The sequence below is a fragment of the Pteronotus mesoamericanus genome, unplaced genomic scaffold (genome assembly GCF_021234165.1).
Source record: "Pteronotus mesoamericanus isolate MK-2021 breed Mesoamerican mustached bat unplaced genomic scaffold, CSHL_Meso_final contig_123, whole genome shotgun sequence".
NCBI lineage: Eukaryota > Metazoa > Chordata > Mammalia > Chiroptera > Mormoopidae > Pteronotus > Pteronotus mesoamericanus.
Window position 1 is genome coordinate 950,093 of NW_026555049.1, and position 15,477 is coordinate 965,569.

The window sequence follows — 15,477 nt, forward strand, 5'->3', positions numbered from 1 at the left end:
TTTCATTAATTAATCTACATTGTCATCCAGTTTACTGATTTGATCCTCTGCTTCATCGAGCCTGCTTTTGATTCCTTCTATTGTGTTCTTCAATTCAGAAACTGTATTCTTCATTTCCTCTTGTCTCTTACTGATAGTTCCTATGTCCTTTTTCATGCTGATCAAATTTGCAATAAGTGCCTCATAGTGTCCCTGTAGGTTTTGGTGATTCTCTTTGAGCCGACTGAGCTCACTGAGCTTCCTTAGAACCATCATTTTGAACTCAACATTTGATGGTTTATTTGCCTCTATTTCATTCAGTTATTTTTGGGGGATTCCTCCTTTCCCTTCAATTGGGGGAGTGTCTCTTTTTCTTCCTATTATTTGTGAGACTCTTCTTTTTTGCTTCGGCTTCTTACACTGATCTGGCCTGATTTCCTGACTTTGTGGTGTGGACTTCTATGGTAGGAGACTGCTGTTTTCCTTTCTTTCTTTCTGGATCTGCCTCTGATGAGGTCAGCCTTTGACCCTGTCTGGCCTGGGGCAGTCTTTAAGGGACTCCCAGGAATCTGCTGTCTGTGTCTGTCTCCTCCCGTTAATCTAGTCCCTCTGCCCTCAGCAGTCAGGGCGCAGTCCCGTCTGTGGGCAGGACTGTTGTGTCCTTTCAGGCTGCTGCCACTCAGGAGAGTGGTCCGCCTGAGACAGATGGCTGCTGCTGCATGGGGGAGGCGGCAGCACTGGGGTCCCCGAACTACTCTCTCAGTTCTCTCCCCAATGCCTCCATCTCCAGACTTTCCTCAAGCATCTCTAGACCACTCTGCACCCCCTTAGCCAGGGATCTACTCTCTGTGACTGTTGCTCTGTACTCAGCACCCAGGCCTGTGCAACACCTGGCAGGGCAGAGCCTCCTGGGGGCAGGACTACTATGTCCTTTTGCTGCTGCCACTTGGTGGAGTGGTCTGACTGAACAAGATGGCAGCTGCAGAATGGGGGGTCATTCATTACCGGGAATTTGCCATCCACTTCCTCAGTTCTCTCCCCGAAGCCTCCTTCTCCAGTCTCTCCTCAGGGGGCTCCAGCCCACTCTGCCCCTGCCTCCACTGGAGCCCAGGGTAAGTGGCTGCAAATTTTTGTGTTGGCCCTTTAAATAGCTTGTTGTGTCTCCAGCTGCCTGTCTCTGGCATAGAGCAACCCTGTTGCTTTTCACAGCTGGCTGTTTTCTATGTGCTTTTTGGGCTCTGGTGCTTTAGGCTGAAGATCCCTGCTTATGGTTTAGACCCTGCTCTTCTCAGGGGGATTCAACTGACTGTTTCAATATCCTTCTGGTGCTGCTGCCCATGGGCACCCAATCCACTTCTCGAGCTTCTACCACTCTCCTTACCAGATAGGTTGTGCTAAAGCCAACACCCCTGTCTGACCAAGGTTTTAAGGCTCTTCTCTAGCTATTGTTCAGTTGTTTTCCAGGTGATTTCTCCACAATTTAGTCATAATTCCAGGTTGGTCCTGGGAGGAGGTCAGTGTGACTTCCACTCACTCGTCTGCCATCTGGAAGTTCCTCTCATTCAAAATACAGTTTAAATAAAGTTGAAGTTTAATATATGCTGTTTCAAAAGTCGGAATGTTAAAAATTAAAAATTTTTAAATTTTATATTGATATTAAAATGACTTTTCAATGTTGAAATATTCTTAAAATTTTACATTTGATGTTTATATTTAATATTAAAATATTTTAATATTTTTCAAAGTTTAAGGAAATGCATTTTTTAAATAATTTTATTTTTTATTTTTTATAGAGAGGGCAAGGGACGGAGAAAAAGAGAAACATAAAGGTTGGGAGAAAAATGTCTATCAGTTGCTTTTGCTCTCCCCCACTCCGGGACCTGGCCCACAACCCAGGCATGTGCCCTAAACTCAACTCTTACCTGCCACCTTTCTGGTTTGCAGGCCGGGCACCCAATCCACGGAGTCACACCAGCCAGGGCAGGAAATGCTCTTTTAATGATCCCACTTCTGACTTTTTCTTTACTCCACTTGCATAGCATTGTAATTTTGGAAAAATCATCATAAAAGTCTAGAGCAAAAAGGGAAATAATTACTTTTGTAAATCAATAAAAATTATACCTATTTTTTGTCAGAGAGGCAAAAAATATAATTTTTTTTTTTGGTGTGCTGCAGAATTTTAGTAAGTAGGTTACATGTTCCATGAGATGAAAAAAGTTAAAAATCTCTTGGATAAACAAATGTTGTATATACAAACAATGGAAAGTTATTCAGCCCAAAAAAGAAATAAAATTCTAATACATGCTATGCAACATAGCCAAACATTGAAAACCTTATAGTAAGTGAAATAAGACAGACACAAAAGGACAGATAATTGTATTTCAATTATATGAGGTACCTAGAATATGCAATTCATAGAGACAGAAAGTATAATAGAGATTACCCAGGAGTTGAAAGCTAAGAAGAAATGGGAAGTTAGTGTTTAATGGTTATAGAGTTACTGTTTGGGATGAGGAATATATTCTGGAAATGAATAATGATGCTTGTTATACAACATTGCCAATGCACTTAATACCACTAGATCCCACTTTTAAATGCTTAAAATGATCAACTTATGTATATTTTACCATGTTTAAAAAATAGAAGAAATCTGACCTCAGATTACTACCTCTACTTCATGTTCTAGTTGTTATGCTTTAAAAATATTTTTTATATTTTATTCAGACACTTGTATGTTTCACCATATTAGTGAAAATGAAAATCTAATTGCCTTTTAAATTTTGTCTTGAATAAATGCCTTTTTATATACATGAATATACATACACCCAATCTCTCCCTTATTCCTTTCTCTCTTCTCTTTCTCTCACATTACCCATTTACCTTTTTTCCTTTCTCCCATCTATCTATTCTAATATATTATCTACACTAACTTTTTTGTTTGTTTTCTTTAGGCATTCCTAAATACGCTCTAGTCTCACTTTTGCCATTCCCCTCTTCTTTCTTCTTTAGCCATTAACAACTTCTATCTCCATTGCCAAGTGTAATGTCAAATTTTCAGGCCTTACTTTATTGATGTCTCTATTACTTTTGGCATTTGTTCATTGCAACTTCATTTTTCAAATATTCTCCAGCATTGCTTTTTGTGAAACTGTGTTCCCTTTGCTATGCTTCTTATCTGAAATTTCTCTTTAAGTTTCCTTCTGTAGTCTGTTTTTTCAGCTCAATTTTAAATATCAGTGCATACTAAATTTTTATTGAAATTGCCTTTTTTAGAAACAAATCAAGGATGCCCATTTTTACTACTTACATTCGACATAGTACTGAAAGCCTTAGCCATAACAATTAGGCATAAAAGATAAATAAAAGTCATCCAAATTGAAAAAATGTACAACTATATCTTTTTTACAAGTGATATATTATATGCAGAAACCCTTAAAAATTTCACCAAAATCTGTTAGAACTAATAAGCAAATTTAGCAAAGCAGCAGGATACAAAGTCAACATAAAAAAATCAGTTGCATTTCTATATACCAACAAAATAGAGTCCTAGAAGGAAATTAGAGAAACAATTTCATTTTAATTAGCACCCAAAATAATAAAACTGCTGGTGGGAATGTGAACTGGTACAACCACTGTGGAAAACGGCATGGAGGCTCCTAACAAAATTAAGAATAGAATTGCCTATTATCTAGCAACCTCTCTTCAGGGTATCTATGCAGAAAACTTGAAAAGATTTATTCACAAAGATATATGCACCCCTGTGTTCACTGCATCATTATTCTAGATGGCCAAGACGAAAACCACCAAACCGCCTTTTGATAGATAATTTCATAAAAAAGGTGTAGTACATAAATGAGTTCTGTCCAGAAGGTATCCTGCCATGTGACATGAAAAAGAGAGACGTTTATTGAAGAAGATACAAGAAATGGTGCAGGGGACTTTCAGTCAGGACGGTGGCACAGGTCAGCACGGCTCACCTCTTCACACAACCACATCGGAATTACACCTGAATTATAGAGCTACCATCACCCAGAACCGTCACGCATCGAGCTGAAAGGAAGTCTCACAACTGCAGAATTAAAGAAACCACGTCCGTCGAGACCGGTAGGAGGGATGCAGACGCAGAATGCAGCTGATCTCTTACCCATGAATGGTAGATAAAAATTGGGGAGGTTATCTCAGGAGGAGCAGGCCCAGTCCCAGGCCAGACCCCCCAGCTGAGGGTTCCAGTGCCAGGAAGATAAATCCCTACAAGTTCTGGCTGAAAAAACCAGTGGGGACTGAGTCAGTGGAAGAAACTTTTGGAGCCCCAAGCAGTTCCTCTTAAAGAGCGCACACACGGACTCACCTACTCCGACTCACCCCTCTGAGCTCCAGCACCGAAGTGGCAGCTTGAAGGGCACCCGTGGCATGCTGGGGGAGGCTGAAGTGCCTGGCATCAGGGTGAGCAGGGGTCATTGTCCCTTTTCTGAGACCTCCCCCAACAAAGCCATGGAGCCAGCAGGCTGATGCCATATCTGAGGCTCCATCAAGCCTGGTTAACACTGTTTGACCCACCTTGGAGATACCCAGAAACTACAACCTACCCAACTGCAGGGTAGATGGAGTCAGGCTTCCTCACCCAGATGTCTGGACAACTAAGATAAGCAGCATTCCCACAGCCTTCTGACTGGGTCCGATAAACTGTATTCCCGTAGCCTGGAGTAGGCCCGCGTGCACAGAATCACGCTGTGTTATAGAATGTTTTGGCACTCTGCTGGCTTTGTGAGCATTTAGTATATAAGGGAGTATGAACTCCCTTCCAGCCCAACACATGGCACGTGGCAAGCATGGATCACCCCACCTGTGAATAAAGGCATGTCTGGCATTCCTACAGCTCCATGTGTTTTCTTCCGTCTGCCTGAATCCCTCAACTACCCAGCTTTAAAAGGTCACAACAAAATTGGTGTAGACAGCAGGATTCATTAAAGTACAGGACGAATATGAAAGAGCCAGTAGCAGGACACCCCCATAGGGGGCCTGGATGGGTAGGATATGGTACCCGATGGCGAGTCTCCTGGCAGCATGGGCCCCACTCCGGGAGTGGCCCGATGTTAGGGATGCACCCAGCACGACAGAGAAAGTCCTGCCCAAGGAGAACCCAGCCCCTGCGTGGCTGTGGCGGCTGCGGGCTGGGTGTTTCTTTCAGCTTTGCGAGCTGGAGGCTACGCTTCACCACGGAGACTGCGCTTTGCGACACCGAGAAGCTATATGAACTCCAGGGAAGAGAAGAAGCCCTAGAAACCAGAATCCACACCCCGGAGGAAGCTCTCCCAGCCTTGGAGCCGCGACGATGCCCCTCCCCAGCCATAGCAGTGAGTCAGAGGAGGAAGACAGAGAAGCAGACCCAAGTTCCCCGAAGGCCCACCCAGTGGTGTTACAGAAAACCAAGTCCCACAGCCTCTAGTGGTTGGGGGAAAGCTGGCCTATCCCGCCCAGATGGTGGAACATACCGTCTACTGTCCGTATGCACAGGCCAAACTGGTCAATCTCGCGAATCGGTTTCGCCCAGGCACCCTGGGACCCCTTAGCGGTGTGGCTCTTATCCCTGCAGGATTTAGGGGTGGACAGCATTGTGTGCAGTGATAATGAGATGGAAAAGTTAGCTCCCATATGCCATCACCACTCACCCCTCCCTGCGCCAAAGGCTGCAAAATAGCTGGCAGCACGGCAGGGGACAGGGCTCACACTTGCTGTTGGAGTGCGTAATGGCAGCTGTCCATGCAGTCGGGCTGAGTGCGGGAGACGCGCCGACACTGCACTGCGAGCAAACGGCAGTCCTTCACGGGCTTAGTGCAGATCCTGCAGGAGGTGGGGCGGCGCCAGGCTATGTCCAATCCCAATACCCAGGGCCCTGATGATGAGTGTTTTACAGCAGGGGTGCGAAATTTGGTGCTGCAGCACCCTCCCTCCACCTCTTGTGGATCGCTCATGGTGATTTTAGTGTTATGGTTGGCCGGCCCATTAATGAATGATGTCACCATGATGGTGGCAAGCCTAGGAGAGGCAGAGTTTTGCCACCAGCAAAAAGCGGTTCGGGTAGTATCTCAAAGTTCCTCTGTTTCTCCGTCAAAAAGAGCTCCCTGTGCAGGTGGCCAATGTGGTCAAATCTTTTAGGGGCTGGAGTAGATTGCACTAAGATTGGTAGGAAGCCCAGCGCTTATGTGTTAGAGCTCTGGAAGCAGCTGCGAGATGACCAACGCTTCCTGCAGCCCCAGAAGCAGGTGGTGTGGAAGAGGTCCAGGGATGTGAACCGAGAGGCCTGTCCAGTCTGGCTGGAAGACCACTCGGCTGCACCAACCTCCTGAGAAGAGGGAGGGGGTATCCTTTGGATATTTGAATAAGGGGCAGGTGGAGGAACCTGCCTATAGTGGACGGGCGGGGACCAGAGGCCACATGTCAAATTGTCTCTCCATTGGTTCCCTACCAATGTCCATCAGGTCCTGGCTCTTGTGGACACAGGAGCTGAGTGCACCCTTTTAAAGGGAAACCCTGAGAAGTTCCTGGGGCCTGCGGTGTCTATTGATGGTTACGGGGGACACAGTATAAGGATGAAGGCTGGACAGCTCTCTCTGGGTAGCAGGCATTTGCCCCCCGCCCCATGAGTGTACTGTTTATATGTCCCCTATTCCTGAGTACATCCTGGTAGTGATGAGCTCCAGGGACTATGGCTACACCCCCCTGCAGGAGAGTTTCACCTGCAGGTGCGTGTGATAAAAGCCATTCTGCGGGGACACGCTAATCACTCCCCTGCACAGTTGTTGCCCCCGTGATCGCTGGCAGTGGTGAAACAACACCAGTTGCCCAGGAGGCATGAGGAAATTATGTCAACTACAGGGGAGTTGGAAAATGTGGGAATAATTAGCGCTGCTCATAGTCCCTTTAACTCCCTGTGTGGCCAGTGAGGAAGCCAGATAGCACATGGAGAAGGACAGTAGATTACCGGGGGCCGAATGAGGTCATTCCCTGAATACATGCAGCTGTCCCTTCTGTGGTGGACTTGAGGGACTGGTTAACTAATGAGCTGGGAACTTCCCACTTTGTGGCTGACCTAGCAAATGACTTTTTCTCCATTGCCCTTGCTCCGGAGAGTCAGGATCAGTTTGCCTTTACCTGGGAGGGCTGACGGTGGACCTTCACGGTGCTCCCTCAAGGGTGCTTGCACAGCCTGACCGTCTGCCACGGGCTTGTGGCAGAGGACCTGGTTGTTGGGGGCCACTTTGAGTGGTATTGGGGACTGTAGTCCCACACAAGCAGGGTCCTTGTAAGTTCTTGGCCAGAAAACTGGTCATGCGGTTGGTAGGCAGGACCTAATAATAGCTCCGAGGGCCCCAGGGGAGATCAGGCCTGGAAGTAAATTACACTCCGTGAAGCCTGCTTGGTTCTCCCTCCAGCCGTGTCCTTCTCACACCAGATAACCGGCTCAGGCTGGGAAGGAGGGTTACATTATTCAAGGACCCTGACCCTAAACCATTTGGCGTTCTTACGATTACTCATCTCGGACCCATGCAAATCAGTGTGTTTCTGCCATTTGTCTTCTTCAAATATCACTTATACTCTGTAAACTTAAGATATTGATATAATCAGAGTACCTATACATTCCTTCTACCTGTCCCCTGCTTGTAACCCTCTCAATTAAAGCCATTGAGCACGGGGGCTTGGGCCATTCCCCAGTAGAGGGAATCACTGTGCCCTTTTCTCGACAGGCAACTGGTGTCTGGAATGATTCTTCCATCCGCAGCAAATCCGAGGACTTCGTGGGCCTGAGTCCCCCATACCTGGCCAAGTGGGCACGACCTCCAGAAGTGCGCCCATCCCATCGCACTGATGATGTTCTGCTAACCAGCGATTCTCTTGCAGAACCAGAGAAGGCCGTGCCACACGTGCTGTCCCACCCGAAGTCACGTGGCTAGGCCGTCAGCGACACCAAGCTGCAAGGGCCTGGACTGTCTGTCAAATTCTTGGGGGTTGTCTGGTCTGGTAAGGCAAAAGTCATCCCTGATGCGGTGATGGATAAAAGGCAGGCATATCCGATTCCTACCCCTACATACTGTGAAGCAACTTGAGACATTTTTGGGCCTGTTGGGGTACTGGAGAGCATTTGTGCCCCACGTTGCCCAGGTCATCCGTCCCTTTTATGTTCTGGAGAAAAAAGGAGCAAACTGGGACTGGACCCCCGACCTCAGAACAAGAGTTCCAAGGAGCAAAGTGCATCATTAATCATGCCCAGGCCTTGCATGCTCTGGGTCCCGCTAGACCCTGTCAGCTAGGTGTGCATGTGACACAAGAAGGGTTTGGGTGGGGTCTGTGGCATCGATCAGGAAGGCTGCGTCAGCCCTCGGGTTTCTGGTCCCGACTATGGAAGGGAGCAGAGGTACAGTGCTCCTTGAGTGAACAGCAATTGACTGCAGTCTATGCTGCCCTGTTGGCCACAGAGGCTATAACAAGAACTGTCCCCGTGACAGTGAGGACCGTGTATCTCATTGCAGGGTGGGTCCAAGCCTCATACTGGGATGGCTCAGACATCCACATTGACTAAGTGGGGGGCTTATCTGCAACAAAGGAGTACTCTCCACTAGCCCCTTATGAGCTGAGCTACAGGAAGTGCTATTACCTATGTAGATGAGAAATATACTGCTCCTGCCCCCATTAGAAGAAATGGAAGCTAGTCCCTTCCACCTATTCCCTCAGATGCATGGTACATGGTGGGGTCCAGTAGGGGTCAGCCTGCCAGGTGGACAGTCATAGCCATTCAACCAGAGACAGACACAATCTGGTTTGACACTGGTGTAGGTCAGAGTGGCCAATGGGTGGAACTCCAAGATGGGTGGCTCGTGGCTACTAATGAGGCAATGCCTCCGACTGTTTGCACAGATATTTGGGCAGTGTACAGGGGCCTAACGTTATAGATTTCTACATGGCATACAAATAAATGGGTGTTTATACATAGGCCATGTGGGGAAAGGCTTTGTGGCAAGACTTATGGGAGTTGGGCCACCAGAAACAAATCACTGTAGATCATGTTACTGGACATGCACGTCTTGCTTCCCCTGGGAATGATGAGGCTGCTACTGTAGCCAAGGTGTGGTAGCTGGAAACAGTGCCTGCCAGTCTCTCAGGAAGGGACGTAGCCCAGAGGCTACACTGTCACCTTTTACATGCTGGACAGAAAACCAAGTAGTCTACTATAAAAGCTTGGCAGTTACCTGTCACCTTCGCAAAAATACAAGAAGCTTGTGAGACGTGTGTTGTCTGCTCGTAAGAGCATCCCCGGAGCCAGTAGGAGCTTCTGGGCAGGTGGCGCGGGGACGGGTGCCGCTGGCCCAGTGGCAGGTGGATGTCATCGGGCCCCTGCCCTGTTCAGTGGGATGTAAGCGTGCTATTACAGGTGTGGGCATGGCCATGGGACCTTCGCTGCTGACCCCGTGGGCCACCCGGATCAGAGAGCAGTAATTGCTGCGCTGGAGTGGTGACGGGCTGCTTACGGACGCCCCTCGGTCACTGAGAGTGATCAGGGGACGCATTTTACTTGGGCCTTGGTACCACAATGGCCTTGAGACCTTCAGGTTGACTGGGAATTCCATGAGGCCTATCAGCCCCAAGCTGCTGGGATGATCGAACGGTACAATGGTCTCTTAAAGCAGGGCCTGTGAGCTGCGGCTGCCACCCCGACGCGAGGGGGTGGATGAAACGCTCAAGGGCTGCCCTCTGGACTCTGAACGGGAGGAGCTGGAAGGGGCGCCAGCCCCGGTGGAAGCCCTGCTCACCGGACCGCAGCCCCTGTTTGGCTGCAGGTGCAGGCTGAGGGCGCTCCGCTGAAGCCAGGCCTTGGGAAGCGGGGAAATACCTTCTTACCTGCACTCGAGGGCCTGGAGCGAGAGCAAACAGCCACCTGGATGCAGCCTTGGGAGATAAAAGCCCCCCACATGTGTAGGGTGGCTCTTGTCGCCCCTTGGGGACAAGGGGTGGAGAGAAACTTGCAAATAGTGCCCTGGGTGATCGGGCCCTGGCCAGCTGACCACGAAATGCTGCTTCGTGGCACCTTTGTGATTTCCCTGTGGCCCATCATGAGTCCTCCCCTGTTACTGCACATAGATGCTGAGCCCCCAGCTGAGGCACAAAAGGTCTGGTCTTCACACCCGGGGGGCCCCCTCAGCCAGCCACTGTCCTGTTGGCTGAGCAGAAACTCACTTGTCTATTACCTGAGGGTCATGACTTGCCCTTACAGGTCCCTATAACTGCTCTGTCTTTTCACCCTTATGGTACAGAATAACACTAACAGGGGTTCACACCGATGCCTCAGTGGCCCACCAATCAGCATGCTGGGTCTTCACAGAAATCCCCCTGAGCACGTCTTCTGGGCTCCCATGGCGCACCTCCCCTGCTCCTGTCTCAAACTGGACTTGGCTCCGGAACCGGTAGAACAGTGGACATCCCTTGGGGAATGCCACCTGGACTGACATCTACCATGGGGCGAAGCAGCAGCATGACCGGCCCTGGCTATTGAGTGACTACTCTGTATGGGACGGCTCAGCGTGGCCCACAGCTGCAGCCGTGGAGCTAGCCGGACCAGCTCCCCTTTGCGCTGAGAACCCAGAAGGACAAGCCCAGGTGGGCTGGACTCAGACAGACCTGTGTCATTCTGACTCTGGAGCATTCCTGGAAGGCACAGGAGGGTGCATGGGCTGCAGTTGCTACTGGAGCTTACAGTATGGGTATGTGGCTTACATGGGTAGCCTTACCTGCCCAGAAATTGGACTGGCTGTTGTACTTGGGGATGGCCCTATTTGCCTGCTCAGTTTCAGAAAACTCTTGTAAACTGGCCAACAAATTGGGAAGCATTTAAAGAACAACACTGGGGAAAGCGCCCTCTGTGGTGGTTTTATCCATTAGCTATTTTTTCTCCTCAAGTGGCTTCCATAGTCACTGAGACTGAGATAATTGCTTTAGCTTTGCACACTGCTCATGCGTTGAATGCAGGACATGATTCCTTAAGCCTGTTAAATACAGAAATGTATCAACTGAGAAAAGTTGCAAAATCCTATGGCTTTAGATATGCTCACTGCATCCCTAACCACTGAATGGCGGTGGGTGCTTGCTGTTGGGCGGCAGCGCTTGTGTTTTGCTTGCTTGTTGCTGTAGCCTCTACTGCTGCTGTGGCTCATGGGTGCAGGGGTCTGCCCTTCTCACCAAAGGAACTTCACAGAAGATATCCTCGTGTAGATTGTGCAGTGAGGAACCCAAAAGAAGTGGGTTGTTGGGTAAGTGGAGACAGTCTGGCTTCCTCACCCAGGTGTCTGGGTACCTAAGGGAAGCAGTTTCTCTAACCTTGAATGGGCCTGATAAAGCAGTGTTCTCAGAGCCTCGAGGCTAGGTCCATTAAACTGTTTCTGTAACATGAAGTGGGCTGGCATGTGCAGAATCACGCTATGTTATATAATATTTTGGCTTTCTGGCAGCTTTGTCTGTCTCTAGTACTTAAGGCGGTAGGGGCTTCTCACTGGACACACACTCGGCTTACAGTGTGCACGGCTCAGTCAGCCATGGACAGAGGCACGTCAAGCATCCCCACAGCTGTGTGCATTTTCTTCCACCTGCCCAAGTCTAGAGCTGGACCTGCCGTGGCTGCAACAGAGCAGCCCTACGTTCATTGCAGCGTTATTTACAATCACCAAGATTTGGGAGCAGCCCCAGTGCCTATCAGCAGATGAGTGGATAAAACAAAATGGGAAATTTACACAACAGAATTCTACTCAGCCATAAAAAAGGAAATTTTACCTTTTGTGACAGCATAGATGGCCATGGAGAACAATATGGTTGGCGAAATAAGCCAGTCAGAGAAAGACAAATACCGTATGATTTCACTCATATGTGGAATCTAATGCACTAACTGAACTAACATGGAAAATGGGGACAGACAGGCTGACAGCTCAGGGTGAGGGTGGCAGTTAGAGGTTGGAGGGATTGAGCAAAAAGGGAAAAGGACTCACAGACACAGAAAACAGTTCGTGATTGCAGAGGGTGGCTAGGGGCATAAGGGAGATAAATGGTAATGAAAAAATAAACATTTTTTTTTAAATCCTCATAACGTCAATAATTACTCTAAATGCAAATGGACTGAATTCACCACAAAAGAGGCCCATAGTAGCTGCTCCCTGTGTTTATAATGTCCCATTTCCCTCTGTCCCTCCAAGGGAAAAGTCCAACTATGTCCTCAGCAAGGCCAAGACAAAAAACCAGTGTCCAGATTTTCTGCTTCATGGTAAAGTACAGTCCTTTGGGGCCTACAAGGGGCCACTGAGCAGTCTCAGTCCCCATCCAGGCAGCTTAGCTTGTTCCTGGCTTTTCCATTGGCAGAGTCCATGTTGCTGCCAGAGAGCCTAGTCCTTTGGAGCCAACACCATCCGCTGCAGGCACAGTAGCTGCTAGACCCACATGGTTGTGTGTTCCTGGGTAAGAGCGCACAGGAACTAACAGGGCAAGTGCCCCACCAGGTGGAGGGGGTGGGGCAGGGGTGGGGAGAGAGCGCTGTTTTGTTCCCCGGGGATTATTTTAGTTTGGGTTTGGGACAGACCAGGTGCCCTTTCAAAAGAACCAATCAACTTCCCAGGTTCCCACAGGCTTTTTGATGGGCTTACCTTTCAACGAATCCCTTCTTTCCTCCGGCTAGACTGACAGGCCTCTATGGTCCAGCTCCTCCCCTGTGCCATTTTGATTTCTATTATGCACGGGCCTGCCTGCCCCTGCTTCCACCTGGTAATCTGGTAGCAGGTAGCAGGGGGGACAGAGGAGTGTTAATCCTTTAGGCAGAGCACAGTGCTTCAGGAGTGAAGCTGTAGCTTCTTGGCCCACCCAGCAAGCCCAAAGGCTCCTGCTTCCCAGTTTATTAAGCCCATCTTCTAGTTCGCTTTGCTCTCTTCCCTTCTCAATATCTAGGTAGACGCTGGCAATAACAATTCTGTCACTGGCTCAAGTAGCATTGCGACTCTTCAGTTTCTGTCTGCAAACTCATAACATGGGATCATGGTCCCATGCATGGCAATCAGGATGGCCACGAATTTCTTAAAAATATGTGCTTTTTATTTTACATGCTGTGGAAAATGGTACATATAGGAAAGTGCTTCAAGTATGAGTTCTGACTTTTGCTTTTTTTCAGATGGAATAAGAGGGACCAGATTTATGCCCCTGCTTTGAAAGAAAAATACATCAAAGAATGGCTTTCAAGACACTGAATATCAGGCAATGAAGGACAGTGCTGCCTGAGAAATGGGAAACAGGTGAATGAGCCCACTGATTGCCCACGTTTCCTGCCCTGAGTTTCTGGGTTTCAGGGGAGGGACAGGGAACTAAAGAGGAGCCCAGCTGATTCCCTGAACAAAGGAGACAGAGCTGTGAGTGTGGAGAGACCATCAGAGCTTGAGTTCATGGACAGAGTGCAGGGAACAGTGAGCTGCACAGAGTACTCTGTTGAGAAAACTCCCAGCGGGGCCAAGAGACCAAAGGAAGAGGCTGACAATCCAGAATCACATCAAAAGTTAATTGGGAGACCTTACTGACAGAAGCAGGCCCTGGATGGCTCAAGACTGTAGAACTCCACACTCAAAAAGGATGGGGCTTTGTACATACAGCCAAGTGGCCCATATTAATACATGTGGCTTACAGCCAAGTAGAAGGCGCTTTCTAAAAGTTGTATAATTAAAAGCAGTAAGCAATTTAATGGGCCCCTGTACCTGGGGAAGCATCTTCCCTTCAGATGATACGGACCCACCCTCCCTTTGCGAACTGGTGCTCAGCTTGCTTCCGAAGACGGCATTGGTCACACTGAGCACGTGCATTCAAGGGAAATACCCAAGGCCTGGGGGTGAAACTGCCAAAGATTAGAGGGAGCAAGGCATAACACCCAGAGAGGGCCAATGCACCTCCCAGGGGGATTTTTTAAAAACTCATAATTCTTCCTCTACCTCATAAATTGTGTACCCTTTGGCAAGTATTCCAATTATCTGTGTTTCAGTTTGTCTTTCAAATGAACTAAGTAAATGCACTTACCTCCAACAGTTGGTGTAAGCACTTAAGAAGTCACACACATAAACAGCTTAGAATAGTGCATGACACCTGTTAAGCATTAGCTATTATTATCCAACATATTTGGGATTGGCTGGTTAATTGGAAAAGTTTATTAAAGTGGGGAATCACCAAAAAAAGAAACATAAATACACTAGAAGAGGTTACTTGTTGTTTCCCAATGTTTTGCCCTTTCCTTGTGGAGTAATTGGGATAGCCTCTGAAGTGCTACCCAGGAATCGCGGCCTCCTGGTACTCATGCCTTTGTGTCATGCCCTCCCCTTGAGTGTGGGCTAGACCTAGCGGCTTGCTTCTCACAAACGGAATACAGAAGTGATGGAATGTCTTTCCGACATTAGGTTACAAGAGGATTCTGGCTTCTGTCTTGTTCTCTCTCTACCTGCTGGGAGGGAAGCCAGATGCCAGGCTGTGAGCTGCCCTATACAGAGGACTTCACGGCAAGGAGCGTTTCTCTAGCAATAGCCAACAAAGACTTGTTGGCTGCCAATGGCCATGAGGGAGCTTGGAAGTGAGCCTCCCTGGTAGAACTGTGAGATGACAGCAACCCTGGCCAGTCCCTTGGCTGTGGCTTTCTGAGAGATCCAGAGGCCAAGGACCCAACTAAGTTGCATCCAGATTCCTGACCCACAGCAACCGTGAAGGAAATGTTTCTTGTTTTACGCCTCTAGTTTTGGGGTAGTTCATTACGAAGCGATAGATAACCCTTACAACTGTGAAATGTTTATAAATAACTATGTTATAGGTATGCTATAATGCATACACTAAATGTTAGTGATTACTAAATGGTGTAACAGTGGTTAGAAACTGATAGCTGAACAGATAGACCACATTTCTAGCCTCCATAATTGATGTGGCCCTATGACTGAGATGTAGCTAACGGATTGTGACAGGTAATGTGTGGAGTTTTCAGACCAAGGCTTTTAAAAAGTGGCTATGAATGCTCCTCGTTTCCTAGTTAAGACACAGAAAAGTATAATAATGGTGGAGCTATAAGATGGAAAATCCTGAATCACTATGTGGAAAAATGCTGCCCACTGACTACGTTCACTCATTTCAACTACTATGTGAGAAATAAGTTTCTATTGTGTGTGAGTCATTACAGTTTGGAGGTTTATTTGTTACTATAGGCAACTATGCTAGTTAACACTCTTCCGTGAAAGCAAATTAAACTTCCCTCTGAAGTAAATCATTATTTTGAGTCTCTGTCACATGAAACGTAATACATCCTTATTGATATATATGAATATGTAATATTAACATATACATCTTTTATATATGTGAATATATACCTTATTAATACACATACCTTAAGGATTTTATTTTTTTACTTACTTATTCTGCAGTCATTAAGCCTTTTTTAGTTTTTGTAAAGATTTT